Genomic DNA, 25,408 nt, shown 5'->3' on the forward strand with positions numbered 1-25,408 from the left:
GGCAAAATGCTAATTTTTAGCATTTTGCCTCCCAAAAAATGCAATAAAAGAGATCAAAATAGCCGTACATTCCCCAAAATGGAACCAACAAAAACTACAGCTCGTCTCGCAAAAAATAAGCCCTTATAGAGCTCCGTACATAGAAAAATAAAAAAGTTACAGGACTTTGAATGCAGCTATAGAGAAAAAAAAAGATTTTTTAAAAAAAGGGTTTTTATTGCAAAAAAAGTGTAAAAACCTAAAAAAAAATATAAGAATTTTGGTATCGTTGTAACCGTACTGACCCACAGAAAAAAATTAGTGTGTCATTTATGCTGCATGATTAACGCTGTAAAAAAAAATATCTATAGCAGAATTGATGCGTTTTCTCTCCCTGTTATCATAAAAAAAATAATAAAAGTTTTACAATCTAGTCTATGTACCCAAAAGTGGCACCGATAAAAACTACAGTTCACCACGCAAAAAACAAGCCCTTATAAGGCCGCGTCGACGGAAAAGTAAAAAAGTTATGGCTTTTGAAAAAATACCAAAAATCGCTTGGTCCTCAACGCCAAAATAGGCCATGTCATTAAGGGGTTAAATATTCTCTCTGTGTCACATACCATGAGGAAGAACTAATTGGTTCGAAACGCGTAGCAAGACTAGACTTGGGTCTATGTATCCTATGGTGTACATTTACTATTTTAATCTGTTTCAGTAAAGACTTTTCAATTTAATCTGGCATAAGCGGATTTCACCTATCTACTACTTCCCAGCCGGTCAGCATCCCAGCAATCACACCACCAACCGGTGATAGACACAGTCATGCTTAAAAGAATAAAAAAACATCTTGAGAGAGCTGTAAAGAGTAAATTATAATAAACAAGAAATTAATATAACAAAAAGAACATGTTTTTTATTTTCAAATTATTTTTAATGGATCCTTCTTATGCAAAGCTTTCATTCTATCTGATTGTTCTGGTTTTCTTACAGCAGTATACAAAATTCCCAATTCTAATTGATTAAAATTTCTATAAAAGCCCCATTTTTACATTTACTCAGAGATAACACAAATCGCATACGGTTTTCCATTGTAGTGTTTTGTCAAAATATGTCATACAGCGGGACTTTGCAAGAACAGATGGTTATGATTATGTATCTTTGCAATACAAGCAGTGGCAGGTTCATCATCTGATAGGGGGTCTTTCTTTCCATTTTTCCTTCTAAGTAGGTGTCCTTCCTGTAAAGGTTGTTTCTCAGGCACTTAGCACTTCATAAACACATCATTGTTATACTGAACATGTGTTCCCCCTTTGGTGTGCTTTCCGTACAATGAACTGCAATACCTTCCTTATCCTCTTTAGTAGTGTAGAATAATAGCTTGTCCCTTGAGAGAAGGCTGAGGATAAAAAATATAAAAAGGAATGAGTACACAGCATGTTTGATGAATGAAGGCAATAATTTAATGGTAAAGTCAGATGAACAGTTGTTAAATTCCCTCTATTGCCTCCTATATCCAAAGAATTTTGTGAACTTTCTCCATTTAAATTCATCTCTGTAAGAACATTATTGAAATTTAATCTAGAGGCATAACAGCAGAAAATGTGGCTTTTATTTTTATGCGGCTTTTCCATGTACTAAATAGTTAATCGTGTTTTAGTGGCTGTTATGTGACATTTTTAGTTGGATGTTCTATGGCATTTATTGAGCGGCATTTCAGGGACAGTATCCTTGACTTTCACTACTGTACTTCAGTTTAGTACCACAGGGTTATATGTCATTGTGACTTTACAATCAATAAGTCAGTTAGATAATGACATCCTGTAGATCTTAATCTAATTAGAATTATAGACACTCTCTCAGAACTGATAGCTGTTATATTCCCAGTTACATATGGCAAGATGAATAGATGTGGTCACTGGTGTCTTTGTTGGCCTATTCCCATGGCAGCATTGTCTAAACTCTGACCCGAAGAGGCTTCATTAAAGGAACATCTCCTTGCACACTGTCTATTTACAATTCACAAGGTCATGACTTCAACTTCTATTTAAGGATGGGTGTTATACTAATTTTTCGATACTGTATATTACAGAAAGGCAACAAGTCGAGAAAACAAAATTCTAAAGGTCATTCTAACAAGGACTTTACAATGAAAGAATCTTCAGTTTGACCTAACAGGGTAACAGACTGTAATGTTTTATGCTACTGCGCACTATATTAGAGAGAATAGAACATTTTTTACTTGACAACATTATGAAATGCTTTCACACATAATATGAATGTCTGTCTGTTATGTTTCACCACTCATGTCATTATAAAACTGATAACACCACCAACACAATGAGAAAATCTGAGGTGTTATCATAACTTATATAAACAATTGAAGCAAATATGGAAATCTGCTTAAAACTTGGATTTAACAATAACTTTTGAATCAATGCACATTACTTTGTACTATGATTACACATGTGCATATGGTTCAGTGCAGGGTGCAGGATGAACTGTGGGAAATTAATCCATGTCAGGGTTTTTTTTACATTTCTGTATCAACTTAAGGTTGTTAACTCCTTAGTGACCCCCCATAGACTTTTTACGTCTAACTTTAGTGGGCTTTAATCCCCAGGGCAGTAAAAACACGCTTGCTCTGGGGATTAAAGCCCTGCAAGCTGTGGACGTGACAGCTCCATGCTGTCAGTTACCTGAGGTAGCCAACACCCTGGAGCTGTAATGTCGGACTGCGGAAAGCCCCCATGAGGGGAGCTGAAAGTACTCTTGGCTGTCCTCCGCGATGTCCCTGCTGTATGCGGTTCCCATTCACATGATTGCTGCTATCCAATGGATAACGGCGATCATGTAAAGTAAAAAAAAAAGTGTGAAAAAAAGTTTAAGTTTCATCTCCCCTCTCGGATCATATCCGTGAGGGGAGATGAAATTATGTGCCTTAGGCCCCCGGATTTATCTATGGAGCTTACCCCGGTTTCTGCGCACCCACCCATTTCCAAAATGGCGGACACATGCAGAAAAGCTGCGGATTGCCGGGGTGATTTAAAATCTCCTGGCTAATAAACGTAGGCAAGAACCTGAAGATTTCACGGTGGGGTGCGGTACGAGGTTCCTGATCACGTGATCACCGTTATCCATTGGATCATGTAAAAGTAAAAAGAAGCTAAGGTTTCACTCCTGTCATGGACCCGAATCATGAGGGAAGGTGAAATATCTTATCTAAGGCCTTCATCGATGTCCCCTATAGGATCTTTATCCGCTGACCTTTCCCCAGCTACATAGAAAGAGAAAATAGGCAGCAGAGTCCAAATCTTCAGGTGCAATAAAAGACTTGTATTTTCATCAGAACATCACATCATCAAAGGACACAGCGACGTTTCGACCGTTACATAGATGGTCTTTGTCAAGCTTGACAATTCAATTACTCAGAGCAGTTCAGGAGAACTGCCGGCCGGCCGTGGCTGAACTCCGGCTGCACGGACAAGGTGAGTGTATATATATATATATATATATATATATATATATATATATATATATTTTTTTTTATTTTTTTTATTTTTTTTACACATTTTTGGATGATTTTCAGGGAAGGGCTTATATTTTTTAGGCCTTCCTGAAAATTCATCCTGCGCTCACCGGCAGCCCATTGCTTTCAATGGAGCCGGCTGTATTGCCGGCTCCATTGAATTCAATGCGCTGGACAGCGCTCCTCTGCTCCGGCCCGTTTCAAAGGAAACGCGGCTAGGAGCAGATTTTTCTGGCGATTTTTCGGCCCCGGTCACGCGATTTGCGGATGCGCATCCGTCATGTGATCCGCAAATCGCGGCAAAAAACGCCCGTCTGACCGAGGCCTCAGAATGAATCCTTCTTTGGTGACATCCATTCAGAAGAGGCATCTACCCCATGATTACATCACTGGGTATACTTTATAATATAGATGTCATTACTTATAGATTGTGATTCCAGTGGCGGTGTCTGGAATCTGATGCCATGTTCATACTTCTCACATGTACTGGGCTGTGACGGTTATAATGTATACAATTAATTCGTTTTTCTTTATTTGTCTGTTGGCATAGCAATGGCGGACAGTGGCTCTAAGAAGTCCAGGAAGAGACCCTATTGCGCCAATGAGTTACCATCCAAGTGGCGTCTGATTGAGGATCCTCCTGCGCCGTGCCGGCACCACAATCCTCTCCAAGACGTATTGTGCCGTACACCCTCCAGCGAGGACAGACAAAAAAGACTTCTTCAGAAGGTCAGTACTGAAATACAGGACTGCAGGGTGCATTGTATGCTGTATCCATAGCGTTTTCTTACATGCCCTTCTCAGAAGCCGCTCTGGCTGCGATCCTAGCTCCATAGTTTTTTTCTGACTGTTGAACTATAGTGCAAAGACATAACTGTTCATATTAAACTCTACAGATGAATGCACCGTTTTAACTTTGTTTCAAACATTTCACTATGATTCTCCACTTGTGGACAGTGGGCTGCGCTTTCCATAGTTAAGTCAATGGAAAGCGGTCACTGCGTTACCCGCAGTCGGATTATCGCTGCAAATAACGCAGTGACATATCGCCTGTGGACAGGAGCTTCTTAATAGCTAATGCTCATGGCCGGATTTCTGCCGCGGTTCATGCGGCGTAAATTCGCTGCAGAAAAACGCTACTATTGGCTTCAATTGAACCTAATAGATCAGTGCCCACAAGCGTGATTCTGCCGCCGATTTAGGGCTCCTTTCCACGGGCATAGCAATATCCCGCGGCAGATCGCCGTCGCGGGAGCCTCTGCCGGGGATCAGAGCAGGGGCTGACGGCTCTCCGTGCTGAGCCTATCTGACAGATAGGCTCACCGTGGAGAATCGCGGCAAATCACAGCATGCTGCGATTTAAATCTCGCAAGTGGAGAATCGCTATGATTCTCCGCCCATGGACAGCAGGGCTGCGCTTTCCATACTAGTCTATGAAAAGCGTTCACTGCATTCCCCTGTATCTGGCATCCTGTTACCATGACAACCAAGCGACACAGAGGGAGCGTAAATCCGTGGCGGAAAAATGCTGCTATTGGGTCCTATTGAACCTAATAGCTCAGTGCCCCAAAGCGTGATTCTGCCGCCGATTTAGGACTCCTGTCCATGGGCGTAGCGATATCCCATGGCAGGTCATCATTGCGGGAGCTGCTGCTGGGGAGCAGGGCAGGGGCCGATGGCTCTCCGTGCTGAGCCTATCTGACAGATAGGCTCACCATGGAGAATCGTGGCAAATCACAGCATGCTGTGATTTAAATCCCCCGAGTGGAGAATCACTGTTATTCTCCGCCCGTGGACAGCAGGGCTGCGCTTTCCAAAGTAGCCTATGGAAAGTGTTCACTGCATTCCCCTGTATCTGGTGTCCTGTTGCCATGACAACCCGGCGACACAGAGGGAGCTCCCTCCCTCTGTGAAGCTCTTCCAATCCTCCCTCTGTGAAGTCTCTTCACCGAGCTGCTGGTCTCTGTAGCTCCCTGAAGGTGGCTGAACGTGTGTATAAAAGCGGCCAATCAGCAGCTAGCACAGAGTTCTGGGCACAGCAGTGAGGGTGTGGATGTGGCTGCCGATAAGAAGCTCTGGGTGTTCCCTTCACCTCAGCCCGTCTCCACTCATCAGACTGGTGGTGACACGATACAAGAATACCGGTTGACACAGTGATTCCACATCCACAGCCGTTAGATAAAGTAAACAGATGAAAATATACAGCTTATCAAAAATGTGTACAGTTTGTTTGCATATATTTGACATATTGCAGTTGAAAATGTGAAAAAATGTTAATTTTTTCAAAATGTTCCCAATTTTGGCGCTTTTAATAAATATACAGAAATTCTATCGGTATATTTTCACCACCTAAATGAAGTACAATATGTGGCTAAAAAACAATGTAAGAATAATTAGGATATGCAAAGCCTTTACGGAGTTATTCTATGTTAAAGTGACACATGTTAGTTTTCCAAAATTTGGCTGGGCCATTAAGGCGCAAACAGGCTTCGTCACTAAGGGGTTAATCATAAAAAATGAACTTTATAGGCTCATATTATTGTGCCACCAATGAAAAGGGAAGGTTAAGGTATGCATATCGAATTTCAAGAGTGTCTTAGAATTTGCTCATATCAGTGTCAGAGGTTCCTTTTGAAGCCTCTGTTGCTGAATTCCAGACAATGAGATTGAAATCTAATAGATCTCCTTATGGTCAAAGGGGTCCGTCCGGTGCTATTCAGTTCCGTCGTAAAACAGATCTCTTCGGCCAGTGGATTCCATTTTATTGCTCCCATAACAGAGTAGGAAAGTGGAACCAACAGTGCTGATCTGAATCAGCTCTTATATATCTGTCTTTTAGCATGCCATGTTTATCTTTGGTAGTATATGGGCATATAAGGGGTTAATGGTAATAAATAGAGATGAGCGAGCACCAAAATGCTCGAGTGCTCGTTACTCGAGTCGAACTTTCAGTGATGCTCGAGAGTTCGTTTCGAGTAACGAACCCCATTGAAGTTAATGGGCGACTCGAGCATTTTTGTATATGACTGGTGCTCCGCTAAGGTTTTCATTTGTGAAAATCTTAGCAAATCACCAAAGTCATGTAAAAAACACAGAAATGGATAGAGCAGGCGAGGAGCAACATGCAGGGCTGCATTTCGGGCTCCGAGGTCTCACTATTAAGCCACAATAGTGGCAAGAGTGAGACCCCGCTGTTGTGGATTTCCTTTTGTGTCCACCGACTTGATCAATTTGGAATGTTTACACCCTTCTATATTAATTCTGAATTGATAATGCGCATAAGAAGTTTTCACACTGACACAGGTTCAGCATGTATAAGCTTCCTCAATTCTGCTTTAATGTTGGGCGCGCAGCCTCTTTTAAAAGAGTTTAACATATCTGCCCATCTGGGCAGGTCAAAGATTACATAGATACAACGTATTGTTCAATTATTGGATAAGCATCTTGCAATTCTTCCATCCTCCGGTCATCTTGGCCATCAGGTGGTAGACAGGATGAGTGGGTTGTCTTGGACCCACGTGTGGTTCCTTCGATATGATTGGATGTTACATCATGAATTAGTAATTGCACAAACCTCCCATGTTATTTGCATAAGTTTCCAGTAAACTTGCTTGGGTAATTATTGCGGTATCTAAAAGCGGTACTTGTCTCAAGTGTGGTTATCTGTCTAATCCTTACTTCTTCTAAAGGCACAAAACAGATGGAAAATGTAACGTGTTTACACTATATATTATCTTGTCAGCGTTTTGAGAACAGAAGTTTCATTAAAGGAAGTATTGCATATTGCGTAAATGTAAGAACAGAAGGCAAACATGACATTTGGTTATACAGAATGTTAAATTCACAAATGTCCACTACCAAAGGCCCACAGTCCAAAATATAGAAATATTGGGTTTCCACTACAGACCCCCCCCTTGAAACTATCTGTTTCACTAAACTCGCCCTGCTCCGTCCCACCCCCACCGCTGACCCTAGACTTGCATTGTGTTGTAGACTGGAGCTACTGCTGTCATGGGGGTATAGGATGGTTCGACATCATCGTATTCTGGATCCTTGATGACGACGTTTGCACTGACAGTGGGGTTTTTTTGTTGAACATCATAGTAAGACAGGTGGACCAGGCAGTCATCAGGGTCGGAATACACTGTATGCAACAGCAAACAGGAATTAGGACAATTATAATGGCAACAAATATAATTAATAACTTCTTTATCAGCGTAAACTCTTGTGTAGAACGTTTCGAAAACTCAGTAGAGTGGTGGTCTTTCACAACTGTCGCTTAGGCTGTAAATGCCCCTCCGATACCTAGCTGTGGATTCATGGCAATCGGGTCTTTGGTACATGTGGAGGTCTAGGCTATCACCTGGGATCTCGAGGCATTAGGTTAGGAGAGGTGCGGCTTTTACTATTTCAGGTAAACACTGCATAACTTGTGTAGAACCCGCCTTCTTGACGCTACCTCGATTCATCCACAAAGAGTGCAAAATTAGGCTATCTAATGCCTGATCAACATGACTGAACCTCTGTCTCATTAGTAAGTGCATGATCATATCTATCAGTCTGGAAGGAAAGAGCTACAAGGTGATTATTCCCACTTCCCTTTTCCAGAGGCGGCAAGGTAACAGGACCAGGGGCGTTGTAACACCGGTATGTTGCGTGGCATGAGCAGAGTGCACTGCAGATAAAATAAAGCAAAATCTTAGCGAAAACCTATCACAGTGTTGTAAATACACAATGTTTTAAAACTTATTTTTTCTATTCTGCTGTTAGGTATGTACCTAACTGAGGAAACAGACTAAGGTTAGCTCTTTTTAGTTAGTGCGGTCAGCTTCTTAATGGCAACTGCGTCTTTACCCACGGGTCACGTTTTGTCTGGAATGTAGGTACAAGTCTCCCCTATCATCTTACAGACACTCCCCTTTTTGGCTAAAATTGTACCTAGTGCCATTCTATTTTGAAAAGTCATAGTCGAGGTAAGTCCTATTGGTCGACTAGTCCCTATAAGGCATCTCTAGTATAATTTATAAACCGCTGCTAATTATAATAAACATAATTAATCCGGTCAACATTTTATTTACGATAATGATCAGGAAAATGGACTCGAATCTAGCTTTAACGTGGTCTCTAAGTTTTAAAAAACTCGTCAGGTACCCCCCTTGGCTGTCCTATGACGTCAATGTACACGTGTAGGTCAAAACTACCACCAGGAGCCTCTCTTCTCACTCTAGTGTACTGTTACAATACTAGTAGTATGCACAGGTACGCACGGCGTGGGACTCCCTGATCTTCACCCACACCAATGTCCCTCCTGGAGATAGCCCGGATGGTGGACACGTCCAGGCCGCCTACACTGACCCTACACTACCTAGTGACAAGACTGGAAGGAACCGCCGTACCTATGCAGAAAACAAGGATAGACCAACATGACAGGATAACTACAGAACACAGCAGAGTTGGATCGAGATAAAGTAACTATTGGGGGTAACCTCATTATCCTCAATGCTGTCTGACAGGATGTGGAGGAGCATAAGGGCTTTACTAAGGCACACTCCCCTGTCCAATTACCTTCCAGACATGATGTCACATTATTTCACCTATGAAGTGTGTACCTTTGTTTACCTTATTCACTTCCGGTACCCTGTATCTGTAGATTACCTCATTCATGAGCTTCTGTGTGGTTACCTGCTCATTTACCTTAGTATCAGGGTGGGCCTCCAACCTGAAAAAGACTCGAGCAACAACAAGCACATATTCATACTCCCCAACAGGTGTGAGCTGAATGTGGTCAAATTGGCAATCTCTGAAATGGGTAGAGTGGTCAAGGCAAGTGTTATATGGCCACCTTACTTCTGTCCTGACTCGCACATGGCAAAGATCATGTTAACTGGACAAATGATGCAGCAGCTACAGAGAACCCAGGTGTCACCCATTCTCGTTCAGTGTCGACATCATTGCTGCTTTTGATTCTGTGTACCAGTTGGGCCATCATGGGGGACAGGGACCTCTGTAGGCAAGTTCTGTTGATTGTTCGCCATACGCCGTCCAGTTCTGTTGCTCCCATCTTTTAGCCCATTTTGCTTTCCTTCCTCGTTGGCTTGTAACTGTAGAGTCCTTAGCATATCAATGTCCAAAGTCTTTATCAAAGTCCAAAGGTTTTATCAATGTCCAAAGTTTTTATCACTGACTCATGCTGTCAGTATCTTTTCTTCTTTCTTCCACGGCTTGAGGGCCGCTGCCTTTGCTGTGCTGTTGGCGAGGGTGTCGTCTCTCCCTTCTCCATTGTAGAAATCGGTGTGAGCTCTCCATTGCCAGGTAGTAGTAGGGTTTCCATGCGACTCTGAACCGCTGCACCATTCTTAATTGGCTGTCCTACTGAGATAACAAGCTGTCTGGCCATCCATATTGGGTCATAATGATGAGCTATGCCAAATGCATACCAGGAGTCAGTGTAAAGGTTGCCGTCTTACCTTCTACCACTCTACACGCCTCAGTGAGGGCCTTCGGTTCCGCTTTTGCACTGAGACATGCGGAGGCAGAGCTTCTGCGTTTAGGACATCTTGTTGTGTGACCTCTGCATATCTGGTTCGGAGTCATCAATCCTCACCCTGGTATCATCTACAAAAGAAAACTCAAAATATGCATCATTAACAGTGGATTCTAACAACAGTTTTTGTCAGAATCTTGTTGCACTATTTTTAAAAAATAGCTGATCTGCCATGCTCAGATCACTTATGCCTCCCCTCCCCCGTTTGAACCGGAATACCTGATTAAAAGAAGAGTAGCCGGGTTCTAGGTAGTACAACATCGGAAAGAAATATTGGGGGAGGCATGGAAAGAGCACATTGTAGCCGGATCTGATAGGCCAGAGATAAGTGCTTGGGTTGTACTTGTGTGGGTATGTTCTGGATGTCATTTGGGGTGTGGACCACTAGGGGGTAGTCCAATACCAACTTAGAAGATTTGTCAACCATTGCCTGTACTGCTGCCACCGCACAAACACATGAGGGAGCTCCTCGAGTCACTGGATCTAACCTCATGGAGTAGTATCCCAGTGGCCGTGATTGTCCTCCGTGCTTTTGTGTCAATACTGTCGTATGGGCGGCAGTATGAAACAAGGCCCAGAAAGGTGTGGAATTTGGCAACGGATGTATGTACAGGTATGGCCTGGCCAGGAGAACAACCTTTCTTGCAGAACTTGGTTAGTCTTTGGAGGCCTCCAGGCCTTACAGCTTCTGCAAGGGAAATTAACAGTGAAATTGTGGCCGGTCGGCAGTTTTTCCAAAGCATCAGCACACAGCACCTAACATGCGTGGCTTTTTTTTAACCTAGGGGGATACTGTTTGACCCAGGGGTGTGTATCTGGGTCTCGTACACATTATCATGGTGGGTACATTCAATTTCCCTACGTCTGTCTTGTAGGCGGCCCATAATTTGTCAGGAACCGTGGAAAGCTGAGTTTGGGACAGGAGAAAAAAACAAAACTTTTTCTTCTGGCTATCTATGATTCTTACCCCCTCCTTGCAGAAGAGACGTATGCATCATCTAGCTGCACCCCTCTGAGTGTGGCTGTATACCTACTTCCTCATTTTCTCATTCAACGTTGGCAGTCCTCGGATACACATCACAACCAAATAAAGTCTTATGCATCAGACAATTTACATTTTACAAATTACGGGTCAATCTGCCCCGTCCCTCCTGTGGATACCTGGCCTTATCGTTACCTCTAACACAGAATGGAAGAGACAGGATTACAAGGGAGAACGTGGCTAATTTACTTTTACAACAGTTTTTGTCCCAGACTCGTTCCTGGTCGTCCTTCCGGCGACCGGGCAGATGCAGTCTTAGATGCCGGGCATCTCCATCTGATTGGTAATGTACTGCAATTCTCCCTATTTACTCAACTGTTATACAACTTAACTGTTATATTGAACGCTGGCGTCCTTGGCATGTGTTGGTACTGACGCCATTTCAGCCCGCCTTCTCTTCCTCTGACATACTATGTTGTAACTTTACGGTCACAACTGTGTGTAACTTTGTATTCTTAAGAGCCCCCTCAGGATGTGAGTGGCATATAACCTTTTACATTTGTATGACGGACGTATAACAAAGATTAGATTACATAACAAGACATACGAACAGTAGTTGTTTTGTCACAGCACATGAATTTGCTTTCACTTCTATTCAGTGTTACAGCACTTCCTCTTTTTAAATGAAGTAAGCAGCCTTTTTTTTTTTTCCTCACTAAACAAATTCAGTTAACCCTTTTTATACATTCACTTACGGGCAGAAGCCTATACTTTCAACTTTCAACAAATCACAGTTTAGCAGTCCGCCTTTATTAGAAGGGATTCAATCATGAACATCTAACCTATAAAGTCCGAACTCACAGCGTGCCGCTGTGTACGGTGCATTAATCTTGGCTATAACCCAGCCAATGCGTTCTCACTGCCAACAATCCCTTCTTACAGTTGAGCAGGACTGATACTAATTCTATATGACAGACAAACAGACTATTTCTATATAAACAACTCAGCAGGATTAGCTCTACACAACAGACAAGCACACTAACTTTATATAAAGGACAGGTAGGACGCTTTGAGCACACAGGAAGATTGCTTGATTAATCAATGATAACCAAGGTAAGAATTGACCTTAGTACAATGTTTGTTTCCTTTCAATTTCAATCATGGCAGCCAGATTCATGATTATAGAAGTCTCTTCAGACGCCGGACACAGTATGTCCCGCCCTAGAGTCTCTAGCATTTCTGTCGCTACACAGTTTAGTAATCTACCCTCAGACAGAGGGATCTACTCATGAACGTTCAAACAATAAACAAATTTGTGGACACACACAAATAGACAGAGCACCAGTACAGCTGGCTTAGTCTAGCTGCCCCTTGAGATGCTGTCTGGCAGTTCCCTTTCTTCTAGGTCTTTTACCAGACTTTACCGAAGTAGCGATACCTGTCCAGACATTTGACAGTTCCCTGACTCCTAGGTTTTGTAACCAAACCAGACCAGAGCAGGAACCCCTAGTCAAACCCCCTGACAGGTCCCTTACTCTTAGGTTTTGTAACCAGACCAGAGCAGGGACGCCTGTGCAGGGTTTTCCTTTCCCTTAGGGCAACTCACTGAGCTCGCCAATCGACCAGTACTCTCAAGACAACAGGCATGTAAACATTCCTTTTATATCTTATGACAGGTTCTTATCGAGTGATCGAGACTTAAAGAAATACCTGTCGTCGTGTGGGTCCAAACCGATCGGCCTTGACACAGCACACAGGCAAGCCTGAACTCAGCCACACAGGTATAGATAATTAATTTATCTTACCGTGTTCTGATGATTTTGTTGGGCCCGCCAAGTCCAAGGTTGCCTATGTCCGTGTCTTCTGTCCGAGATGTTTGGAACCTATCGATCACTCCCCGTACGGGCCACCAGCTGTCGTGGATTTCCTTTTGTGTCCACCGACTTGATCAATTTGGAATGTTTACACCCTTCCATATTAATTCTGAATTGATAATGCGCATAAGAAGTTTTCACACTGACACAGGTTCAGCATGTATAAGCTTCCTCAATTCTGCTTTAATGTTGGGCGCGCAGCCTCTTTTAAAAGAGTTTAACATATCTGCCCATCTGGGCAGGTCAAAGATTACATAGATACAACGTATTGTTCAATTATTGGATAAGCATCTTGCAATTCTTCCATCCTCCGGTCATCTGTGATTGGCCATCAGGTGGTAGACGGGATGAGTGGGTTGTCTTGGACCCACGTGTGGTTCCTTCGATATGATTGGATGTTACATCATGAATTAGTAATTGCACAAACCTCCCATGTTATTTGCATAAGTTTCCAGTAAACTTGCTTGGGTAATTATTGCGGTATCTAAAAGCGGTACTTGTCTCAAGTGTGGTTATCTGTCTAATCCTTACTTCTTCTAAAGGCACAAAACAGATGGAAAATGTAACGTGTTTACACTATATATTATCTTGTCAGCGTTTTGAGAACAGAAGTTTCATTAAAGGAAGTATTGCATATTGCGTAAATGTAAGAACAGAAGGCAAACATAACATTTGGTTATACAGAATGTTAAATTCACAAATGTCCACTACCAAAGGCCCACAGTCCAAAATATAGAAATATTGGGTTTCCACTACAGACCCCCCCCGCACTGTCAGCATAAAGATCGTTCTCCTCTGCCACAGCTGTAACAGCTGTGGCAGAGAAGAACGATGTTAGCCCATTGAATTCAATGGAGCCAGCAATACAACCGGCTCCATTGAAAGCAATGGGCTGCCGGCGAGCGCGGGATGAATTTTCGGGAAGGGCTTAAAAATATAAGCCCTTACCTGAAAATCATCCTAAAATGTGTAAAAATAAAAAAAAATGTATACTTACCTTTCCGCTGCAGCAGGAGTTCAGCCGCGTCTGGCTGGCAGTTCTCCTGAACTGCTTTCTGTAGTATTCAGCAGGTGGGGATTTAAAATCCCCGCCTGCTGAATGGGCTGCCTCTGATTGGTCACAGCCTCACCAATCAGAGGCAGCTCTCACTCACCCATTCATGAATTCATGAATGGGTGAGTGAGTGCTGCCTCTGATTGGCTCAGCGCAGGGACCAGTCGGGGGAAGCTCTCAGCTGTCATTTAGCGGAAAGGTGAGTATAAATTTTTTATTTTTTTTTACACATTTTAGGATGATTTTCAGGGAAGGGCTTATATTTTTAAGCCCTTCCCGAAAATTCATCCCGCGCTCGCCGGCAGCCCATTGCTTTCAATGGAGCCGGCTGTATTGCCGGCTCCATTGAATTTAATGGTCAGTGCTCGTTTAATCGAGATGAGTACCGCATGGTGCTCGTCTTGAGTAATGAGCATCTCAAGCACCCTAATTTATGAACGAGCATCAAGCTCGGACGAGTATGCTCGCTCATCTCTAGTAATAAATGTGGGGTCTAGATTGTTTAAATGCCCCTACACACTTGAAGGGTTTTTCCAAGGAGTACCCGCTGTGTTGGAATATATCAGGGTCCAAGCAGAAGCCACTGCTCTGACCACTTTGAAGTGGCCAGTGCTCGTAATTTCAGGTGCAGTTCTCATTAAAATCAGCCCCTTTAAGATAACTATTGTTTGAATGTGTATTTGGCCAACAGCTTTTCCAACCATCTCCATCAGAAACATGTAGACACTGGTCAAGCATTCATGTTTATTTAATGGTATGACAGGGGCAAGCAGCTGCCAGACCCCTCTGACAAGAGTTTATCTGCTAGAGGGACAAAACATCAGGTATGTTTACATCCAACATGTCTGATCCTTTTTGTTCTTCAATATCTGCCATTAAGTGAAAATCTGATGATCCCTATACACATTAGTCTATCAATTATGCCTAATTTAGCAGGTTTGACCTAATGTGTATGAACACCTTGAGTGGTTATAGGGGTTGTCTCATTAAAATAACCCCTTTCAAAATGTGGCCTCAGGCTGGGGCGATTGGCTGAACTTCCAGGTCCTGCTCGCATCACCCAACAAAACAGCTGCATTTGCTTGGAGGAGCTGGGAAAAAGTATGACTGCCCATATAATGCAATGACAACTTGAGTCCATCGCAATAGGAGTTGTTTATTCTGACTCCGATATGAGGTTCTAAAGCAGGGGACCCCCCTAAAAGGGCATATGCACAGATGTTGTGCTCCTGGAGCAACCCATATAGAGGTAATAATATGCTAGCCTCTTTGATGGTTCAAGGTAGTCAAGATCATATCTGTTGTCCAGTTGGTTATTCACCTCTCCAGTCTTCCCTGCTTCCTATGACAGGAAACTGAGCATGATGGGCTGATCACATACAGCTTCCTCTTCCTGCTGTGCATTGATAATATAAATTAGAGCTACTCTGTTACATAAACATAGAGATGAAATTGTTCTAAGTTGTTAGAAGTTGAAGGATTGTTCGAGCATAAGCATTAATAAATACATCAAATCATCCCTTAGGCAGCTCAGGTACATCATGGCTTGAAAAAAGAGCAACGTCTATCAAATTCAAACAAAACAAGTTGATCCAGAAGACAGCAAAGCCACCCTTGAATCTTAGTGTCATAAAATGAAAAAAAAAACTCTCGACCCCTCTGGAAATCAAAGAGATATCTATACATTTCTTAAAAACTAATTCAGCCATTACTAAAGCCGGTGGGAACACATTTCATAAGGGTGCATTCAAACGAGTGTGTGCTGGTGCATACATAGGTACATAGGCAGCGCTCGGCCATTCATTGAATTCATTGAATGGCAGAGTGTTGCCTGTGATGGGCTGAGCGCTGTGACCAATCACAGGAAGCATTCAGCTGTCATTCAATGAACGGCTGAGCATTGTCTGTGATTGGCTGAGTGCTCAGCCAATCAGACACAGCCATTTCAGCAGGCGGGGATTTTAAATCCCCGCCTGCTGAAAGAAATTCATTATAGTGCCGGGGACCAAGCGACTGGACGCACCTGAGTCTCGGCAGCGGCAGAGACGTGAGTATATATATATTTTTATTTTTTAGCACCAGATAGGAATGATTTTCAGGGAAGGGCTTATATTTAAAGGCCCTCCCCGAAAATCACTGTGGGGTGGCCAGCATTGAAATCAATCGAAGAGCTTTGTGATCCTCTTACACAGCTGTCACAGCTGTGACTAATGTAGCAGGGGATTCGTTACTCCCTGCAGGGAGTTCACTTGTCACTGAACACTGTGACAGTGCTTTCACAGTGTTCAGTGATGAGGGGACTCCCCGCAGGGAATATTGATGCGCACTATGGACCTATGTTTTGCAGGTACATGCATTTGTACACCTGTAAACCTCGGACATGTGAACACACCATAGGGAACCAATGGTTCTAATAGACGCGTGCTTATGTGCGCACGTATGTACGCACATAAACACGCTCATCTGAATGCACTCTAATGCTGTAGTTTGGAAAGGAAAGTATCACCTTCAAATTTTGATTTAGGACTAGAAAAAGAGATCTGATGTTTTTCCTGAAACATTTCCACATCTGTCTTTGGGCTGTGTTTGCTATTGCATTTCATCCCCATTCAAAAGAATGGAGCCTAACTGCAATACCAGGTACAGCCTATGGAAAGATTAATAGATTTGGCTTTATATCTGAAATAAAATAAAGAAAACAGCAGCCCCTTTTTAACCTTGGGTAAATCTATCACCATAATTTTGTAGCCCTCTCTGAGAGCAGCATGTCAGTCACATTGATTACAGTGATATGTCTGCTATATGTATTTATGCAGTAGTTTGGGAGAAACTAACATCCCTAATAGTAACAGCCACACATAGAAGACTAGCCCTTGAAATTTATGAATTACAGCTAGCCATACACACCCCATCCTCCAGCCAATGATAGGCAGTCTGCCTATTAATGTACATGGAAAGAGAGTTGTTAATAATTGGCTGGATGGTGGGGTGGGTGAGGCTAACTGCCGCTCATGCATATCAAGGACTACTTCTGTATGTCTGGTTGCTACTATTAAAATGCAAGTTTCTCCAAAACTACTGCAGATATATACAGTAGATATATCACTCCGCATGCCCGTCACTACCTTGTGCTACTCTCAGAGAGTGCTGTAAAAAGATTGTGATTGAGTCCCCCTAAGTGCAACAAATGACCACACGTTGTCTGTGTAGTCGTACAAAGACACATCAAATTGATTTTAGGGGCCATTCATATAAGGATATGATATCTCATGTTAACTCTTTTGTGCAGCAGACTGGCATTGCATGCTATAATTTAGGGGTTATTTTTATCAATAATTGCGTCCAAGTCTTTTTCCATTGAATTTCGACCCTAAAGTAATGTAGTCCAGGTATAAATAGGATGTACTTTGCTCCAAGAAATGTATAATCATTTGTATTATATTGTCAACATTGAACCTCATCTCCCTTCTTAAGGGCTCGATCAGATGAGTGATTTTAGGTGCATGAATAGCTGACCAGGTGCTTTTGCACTTGCATTTCCTATCTTTTGCAGGTGCGATTATTTATCACCTCTAAAAATCAGACATGTGACCACTTTCATTGGCAAGCATTGGTTCTAATTGAGCTGACTTTTAAGCACGCCTATTCATGCTCTAAAAAATTTCTTGTCTGACCGCGGCCTTACTGATTTTACAGTTTCATATGTATGTACTACTGAATTATGAAAATAAATAAATAATAGCGCAATATAAAGGTATACTTTAATTATTTACTGTATTCCAGCCTTTTGTTAGTCGTCTAGTAATATTTATTTCCTGTATCGTCTTTTGCAAGCCTGTTTTTATTTTTATCAGTTATGCAGTACACTGTGTATTTCTTAGTACCCAATAGTTTCAAATTCTCACAAGGTACCAACATGCTATAAAGATTTGTATGGATATGTTAAAAAGTATGGGGGATGTAACTGGGTAATTGAGACGCTATGGGTGCCTAAGCAGGACCTGTTGCTATTGCTATTGCAGTTGCATTGTCTAACTGTGGGATGTATATAGGCTAGGGTGTACAGAATGTACAAAATATGGGAATAGACACATGAAGAAAGGTTATCTTTTAAGTTAAAAGTCAATAGATTGACAGCAGAGGATTGCTATCATGAAGTAGGAAGAAATGCTTTACGACGAGGATACTGCAAAACACTAAGAGGAACATAATAGTTTTTCAGCTAAGTATTGCAGCTGGTAAGTAGTGATAATGATGCATCAAAAGTCTAATTACAACATACTAATTGTTCAGTTAATGGACCTGACTGGGGACTAAGTGATGGTTATACTGTATGGTCCAATCATAGTATGTTTTATTTGTTCCAATGGCCAACTAAGACATTTTGGAACTTAGAAACATGAAACCACTCTGCATCCTTTCAGAAGGATATTCAGTATGACAAGAGTTATCTCTGGGACTTACATCTCATACTGTAAAGGACCTTAGTTGACTTTTATATCTGGAGCATGGTATATAGAACACCCAAGTGCTTTGAGTGCCTAGATGTAGAAATCTCATGGAGTTATTTTGACAGGATAGGGGCCTGTAGGGGACAAGGCTTGTTGGATACCATCAATTTATCCCCAGGTGTCTCTTTGCCCTTCTTTAGTCGCCTTTTGTAAGTGAATCAACAAGTCATAATCCACCGGGGGTGTTGTCTGGCCTGTACCGCCCAAACCCCTGAAGGATCAAGTCTGGGTGTTACCATGCAGGGCAGCGCAGGGTCCCGTGGTTGGCCGTGTCGGCTCCGGCGTCCTGGAGCTCTGGGGTCGGGGCTCTCCTGGCGGCGTGGGGTGGCCTGTGGGCGGCAGTGTGGGCGTGTCCGTCTGTAGGGTGCCGCCCGCACTCCTCCATCCTTCTTAATCAGCAGTGGGAGGAGTTGCCTCCTCCCACTCTCCGCCCCTGGGCGGAGCCTTGTCGTTAAAAGACTGGCAGTGATCTGAGCTCACTGCCAGTTATTGGTTCTGTCCGCGTCTAGTCAGTTCAGTCTGCAGCTAGTCTCAGTCAGTCCCTAGTTTGCTCATAAGCTTCTAGTCCAGCTTGCCTGTTGCTCAGTATTTTCTGTTGGTCAATCCATCTGCCTTTTCTGTCAGCACTTTGTCCCCCGCTGGTTAGATTCTTCCTTGTAGTCGCCAGGTCCCTAGCCAGAGTAGGGACCGCCGTCCAGTTGTCCGCCTGGGGTTAGCCAGGGTCGAGGCAAGTAGGCAGGGACAGTGGGGTGCGGGAAGTTCAGGGCACCCCACCTGGCACTCGGGGGGTCAGAGTGCCATAACACTGGGCTTCTGCATGGCTGTCTTCACAGCCTGATCAGCTGGGTGATTTACTGTTGTATCAGGTGCCATCCATGGAGTGGTCTTTTTTTGCATTTTCAGGCCACTCTCTCAGGCAGCAAGAGGGCTTCCATCGGTGAAGCACAATTTTAGCGAAAACCTATGACAGTGTTCTAAATACACAGTGTTCTAAACTTATTTATTTATTCCTCTGCTGCTAGGTATGTACCTAACTGAGAAAAAAAGATAATGGAAGGCACTCAGTTTAAGGTTTGCCCGTTTCCTCCATTGTCTTTTGTATCTTAAATTTCAGGGTACCGTCCTTTCTACTTTCCCACTACTCCGTGGATGGTAGGGTGTGTGAAAGGCCTGGGATATACCCAGAGCAGACATGATGTGTTGCATTATTTCACCTGTGAAGTGTGTACCTGTGTACCTGTGAAGGGCCTTCAGTGAAGTGTGTACCTTTGTTTGACTTAATCACTTCCGGTACCCCATATCTGCAGATTACCTCGTTCATGAGCATCTGTGCAGTAAACTGCTTAATTAACTTGGTAACAGGGTAGGCCTCCAACCTGAAAAGACATCAACAACAACAAGCACATATTCATATTTCCCACCAAGTGGGAGCTGAATGTAGTCAATTTGCAATCCCTGAAATGGGTAGAGTGGCCTAGGCAAGTGTTATGTGGCCCCTTTACTTCTGCCCTGTTGCCTATGGCACAGACCATGCAACACTGGACAAATGATGCAGCAGCTGCAGAGAACCCAGGAGTCACCCGTTCTCATTCAAGCGCCGACATCATTGCTGCTTTTGATAGGTGCATCTTTCCGCACATCAGCTGGGCCATCATGGGGCACAAGGACCGTGGTAGGCAAGTTCTGTTGACTGTTCGCCATACGCTATCCTATCCTGTTCTGCTGCTTCCATTTTTAGTCCATTTTTCCTTTTCTTCCTTGCTGGCTTGTAACTGTAAAGTCCTTAGCATATTAATGTCCAAAGTTTTGTCAATGTCCAAAGTTTTTGTCTCTGACTCTGATACTACTGTCAGTATCTTCTTTTCTTCATCGGCTTGAGGGCCGCTGCCTTTGCTGTGCTTTCTAAGATGGTGTTGCCTCTTGCTTCTCCAGTGTAGGAATTGGTGTGAGCTCTCCACTTTGTCAGGTAGAAGTAGGGCCTCCATGAGACTCTGCACCACTGCACTATTCTTAATTTGCTGTCCTGCTGAGGTAAGAAACTGTCTGGCCTTCCATATTGGGCTACAATCATGAGCTATGCCAAATGCATACCGGGAATCAGTGTAAATGTTTGCCGTCTTACCCTCTGCCAGTTTACTCGCCTCAGTGAGGGCCTTCAGTTCTGCTTCTTGTGCTGTGACATGCGGAGACAGAGCTTCTGCTTTGGGGACATCATGTTGTGTGACCACTGCATATCCAGTGTGGAGTCACCAATCCTCACCCTGGTACCATCTACAAAAAGCTCAAAATATACATTGTTAACAAGGGGTTCCAGTAACTGTTTTTAAAACCTGAATTTTCTTGTTGCAAACATTTTTTAAAAATAGCTGATCAGTAATACCTTGATCACCTGTGCCTTCTCCTACCCCATTTGAGCCAGGATACTCGATTGGAAGAAGAGTAGCCGGGTTCAAGGTAGTACAACGTTGGAAAGAAATACTATGAGGCATGAAGAGGGCTCATTGTAGCCGGATCTGACAGGCCAGAGATAAGTGCTTGGGTTGCACTTGCGTGCATATGCTCTGGATGTCATGAGGGGTGAGGACCACTAGTGGGTAGTCCAGAACCGTAACCTTTTCCCCCAATCATGGAGGTCATGTACCATGTGTTAGGTGTCCACATGGACACCTCTTTGTGTCTTTTCTTGACTGGAAAAGAGAGATGTTCACTGGAGGACGTATCTCGCGCAAACCCCCCCTTGGAACCAAGTCTCCCACTTGTCCCCAACAACATTTTCTTGTGGGAAACTAAAGGGATACTGTTTGACCCAGGGGTGTGTATCTTGGTTTCAAATATACCATCATAGGGGATACATTCAATTTCCCTATGTCTGTCTTGGAGGTGGCCAACAATTTGTCAGGACCTGCGGAAAGCTGAGTTTCTGCAGCAGCTGTCAGGACAAACACATAAGCCAGCTCCACCAGGAGAGCAGTTAGTTTACTAAACGCTTCTGAACTGGCACCTGAGGTCTCAATCCGTACCGATCCATCCGGTGAGAATTTGATGGATGCAGATAAGGCTTGTAAGATCTCATTGCCATTAACAGAGACATGAGTTACATCAGGGCAGAATAATCCACAAACATCTATCCATATTTGAAATGTGATATGCTTTAAGTAATTCATTATTAATCTGATCCTGCCTGCAATGTCTTATCAAATTTAAGATTAAAAAAAAACTTTCCTGGCTGTCCAAGATTCTCACCCCTTTCTTTTTGGACAAGAGAGGGATGACCCATTATGTGCTGTGCATCATTTAGCTCCACCCCTTTGATTCTGTCCGTTTTCATGTTTCTTCAATCTTCATGCTTTCATTTAAAATTCGCAACCTTCAAATTCACATCACAAACAAGTAAAGTCTTATGCAGATGGGGGTTGGGAGAAAAACCTTTATCCCCAGTCAATATCTGCATCACACATTTTACATTCATCACAGTCTGAAGACTGTTCATTAACTCTCATCCCCCCCCCCCCCTGTATGAAAGTGTACCAGCAGGACATAGATACACAGAAAAGGAGTGTGATAAACAAACATACATCAGTTGAAAGACACTGAGGTGAGTGTTTTAATGTTTTAAAGTACATGATTCTATTGAGATGAGATTGTGAATGAGTGCTATTTTTGACAAATTGTGTGAAAAAGTTTGCTGATTCTATGTTCCTTATTTACTGAAGCTGTTATATGCTATATTAAACGCTGGTGCCTTTGGAATGTGTGGATATGTTTCAGCCCCCCTCTCTCCTTCCTTTTCTGTCTGTGACTCTGAGCAAAGAGTGAAGTCCGAGAATGACAGTCCCCACCTTTGCAAAATAACTCTGACTGTTATCTCTCTGTGAAAATGAGACACAGACTGAACAAAGTTGTTTTAGTTTAACTATTCGCTGCAGTTATACTCGTAAAAGAAAAAAAAAACATATGCTAGGAGCTTCTGACAACGCAGCATTTTCTGCATTTTTAACCTTTGTATTCTTAAAAGCCCCCACAGAATGTGATTGGGGTATAACTTTTTTACACTTGTATGAAAGAGACTAAGACGTACAACAAAGTTTAGATTACATAACATCAAGACACACAAGACAAACAGTAGTGGTTATTTGTCACATAATTGTCCACAGATTCTCCACGAACTTGCTTCCTCTTCTACCGCTGCAGTCTAATGATCCTGTTTACTGATACCCCACCTGCTCTAACTATTTAGTACATCACTATTTGTGACCTTAGACCCAGCAAGAATGTACCTTAAAACTCCTTTCTTTCCAGCCTTCTAAGACAGTATAATTCATTAGATTCATTACAAGCTTTTATTCGATTAAAGGGGTTGCCCCGCGCCGAAACGGGGTTTTTTTTTTTCAACAGCCCCCCCCGTTCGGCGCGAGACAAACCCGATGCAGGGACCTAAAAAAAAATCTGCACAGCGCTTACCTGAATCCCCGCGCTCCGGTGTCTTCTTACTTACCGGTTGAAGATGGCCGCCGGGATCTTCTCCCTCAGTGGACCGCAGCTCTTCTGTGCGGTCCATTGCCGATTCCAGCCTCCTGATTGGCTGGAATCGGCACGTGATGGGGCGGAGCTACACGGAGCCTCTCTCCGGCACGAGCGGCCCCATTGAGAAAAGAAGAAGACCCGGACTGCGCAAGCGCGTCTAATCCGGCGATTAGACGCTGAAAATTAGACGGCTCCATGGAAACGAGGACGCTAGCAACGGAACAGGTAAGTGAAAAATTTCTGATAACTTCTGTATGGCTCATAATTAATGCACAATGTACATTACAAAGTGCATTAATATGGCCATACAGAAGTGTATAGACCCACTTTGTTTCGCGGGACAACCCCTTTAAAGCAACCAAAGCTACTTTCCAAGGTTAGTATCACATTCTCTCTATTCTTATCTCATGAGAAGTTAGGAGACGAAGAGAGAAGCAAGGAGTGTGTGTGAGTGTGTGTGTGTGTGTGTGTGGGGGGGGGGGGGGTTGTCTCAGCCTGCAGCTTCAAGGAAACAGACTTTCTCTCACTAAAAGCAAGCTTAGCTATATATATACACATATCTATCTACATAGTATTATACACCTTTTCCTGTATATCTATTGCGCTGTATCTATATCTATTATCACATATTGATCCTCTCTCTCTGCCACCAAATCACATGCCTTCATTATGCTTGTTACCCATATTTTTCTCACTACCTGACCGTCAATGTAACGTTCAATGTACACTGTCCCGATGCTGGGCACAAGATATCATGTCCTGTACTTTCAAACAATTCAGCAGCAACACAGTTTAGCAATCTGCCTTTACTAGAAGGGATCCAATAATGCACATTTAACCTACACACTTTGATCTGAGGATAATCCTCTACCAGTGGGCCAAACCCATAACGAGCCGCTGTGTACGGTGCATCAATCTTGGCTATAACCCAACCAATGCATATTTATTGCCAACAACAATCCCTTCTTACAGTTTGAGCAGGACATACATACACATAGACACATAGACTGAGCACTGGTATAATTGTGGCTGTCTCACTGACCTGCCAGGAGTAACCAGGTTGACTCATTTCAACCCTAACACCATCCACCTGCACCCTCTATCTCCCCAGAGTCAACTACTGCTCCCCTGGAGAAAAGTCGGCCAAGACAAATTCAATGAATTTTACCCTCCCGTGACCAGTCTGTTGACTCTGCCGATTAACCAGTACTCTCAGAACAACAGGTATGCAAACAATTCCTTTTAAAATATGACAGGTTCTGTATTGCGTGGTTGAGACTTAAGGTACCTATCTGACGGATCTGGACTGACCGCATCGGGCACGGACACACAGACAAGCCTGGAACTGGCCACACAGGTATAGATAATTAATTTATCTTACCGTGTTCGGATTTTTGGTTGTGCCCACCAGTTCCGCTAGGGTTGCCTCCACGTGTCAGTGTCATTCAATGTCCGGTCCCTCCGGATCCAAATCGACCACGGTCCCAGTTGGGCTCCAGCTGTCATGGATTTATTTTGGGGTCCACGGCGTAATCAATAGGAATGTTTGCACCCTTCCAGATTTATGTTCAGAGATTGTGCACATAATGGAAGAGATCACATGGAGAAAAGACTGTCAGTGTAGAAAGTCTTCCTGGACTCTGTTTATTAGTAGGTGTAAAGCATCTGAGTGAGTTGCTATCAGCATGGACGTCTGACATTAAGTGGTTTCAGGTGCAAAATCAGCGCCATCTTTCCGTGTTCAATGGAGGGGGCAGGGGTGGGAGTGAGCAATGTGTTGTCAAATTACGCCTGAGGGTTATGTGCGGGTAAAAAATGTGCCCTGAGGTTATGAGCGTGTGTCTCTATCAAGTTGCATATTCTGATAATTGTTAGCAGCGCAGGATGCTAATATTGTCATGTTGGCATTCATCATTTGGATATAAAATGTCACTGTCAAGAATCACTTGCAGTCAAAGGGATGTCCTTTGGTGAGGGCTTATTCATGGCATTATCATTTTGCTAAATTTATTACCCGTGGCTATATTGTTTACCTGCCAAGAGGTAAAGGAACAATATGAATAGTAGCCAAACAGCAGCACCAAGCCAATATGCACCATATAATAGGTGTGAAGGAAGATAAATGCTCACCGTGCAAGCCTGCCAGGTCCCGGACACTGAGGAGCCAAAGTAAACTGGAAGCAAGTTGTTTTTGGAAGGCAGCACTGGTCCAGGGGAGATCAGTCAAGAGACAGAAGGTATTGCTGAAATATCATCCTCAATAGACTAGTGCCCCATATATGCTAAAAGAACCCCCCATAAAAATCAAGTGGGATGAGAAATACCTGTGCTCCGGGTGTTGCAGATCCATCACGGCTTAATTGTCAGGTGCCTGTCTCATAGGATCGGAAGTGCATCACCGCCCATAGTAT

At 43.3% G+C, this 25,408-nt stretch overlaps 1 long non-coding RNA gene across 1 annotated transcript; it reads right to left on the bottom strand.

Moving 5' to 3' along the window:
• Positions 1–925: 925 nt before the first annotated feature.
• LOC136573623 (uncharacterized) lies at positions 926–25,408 on the bottom strand. Its single transcript, XR_010785898.1, has 3 exons — positions 25,322–25,408; positions 25,128–25,201; positions 926–1,378 (listed from the first exon to the last, which is right to left on the bottom strand). It is a non-coding gene; the product is annotated as an uncharacterized lncRNA (long non-coding RNA).

Source organism: Eleutherodactylus coqui, chromosome 7 (assembly GCF_035609145.1).
Source record: "Eleutherodactylus coqui strain aEleCoq1 chromosome 7, aEleCoq1.hap1, whole genome shotgun sequence".
Classification (NCBI taxonomy): domain Eukaryota; kingdom Metazoa; phylum Chordata; class Amphibia; order Anura; family Eleutherodactylidae; genus Eleutherodactylus; species Eleutherodactylus coqui.